The sequence below is a fragment of the Nannospalax galili genome, unplaced genomic scaffold (genome assembly GCF_000622305.1).
Source record: "Nannospalax galili isolate Female #2095 unplaced genomic scaffold, S.galili_v1.0 scaffold830, whole genome shotgun sequence".
Lineage (NCBI taxonomy): Eukaryota > Metazoa > Chordata > Mammalia > Rodentia > Spalacidae > Nannospalax > Nannospalax galili.
The window spans coordinates 1,523,439-1,523,988 of record NW_008328342.1 but is presented as its reverse complement, the minus strand read 5'-3'; positions in this window follow the sequence as shown (position 1 = coordinate 1,523,988).

The window sequence follows — 550 nt, the reverse complement described above, 5'->3', positions numbered from 1 at the left end:
GGGATTGCAAACTCATGCAGCCTCCATGGAAAACAGTGTGGAGAACTCTTACAAAACTACAAATGAACCTACCATATGACCCGGTCATACCACTCCTTGGCATATACCCAAAGAACTCATCCTATTGCAGAGACACTTGTACATCCATGTTTGTTGCTGCTCTTTTCACAATAGCTAAGAAATGGAAACAACCTAAGTGTCCCTCAACTGACGAGTGGTTAACAAAAATGTGATATATTTACACAACGGAGATCTATTCAGCAGTAAGGAAAGACAAAATAATGAAATTTGCAAGTAAATGGATGGATCTAGAAACTGTTATACTAAGTGAAGTAACACAGTCTCAGAAAAACAAATGACGTATGTTCTCCCTCATATGTGGCTCCTAGCACCAAATCCTTTTGAATTTCATGTCCTTTCAATAAGAAGATGCTGTACAGCAGTCCCTTCTGCATGAAACAACTACCATCGTCATGACTTTGGCTGAGCCCAGTCGCTAAACAGAGTCACAATTGGGCTTGTTGATGGTTGTGCTCATTCATTAAAGGAG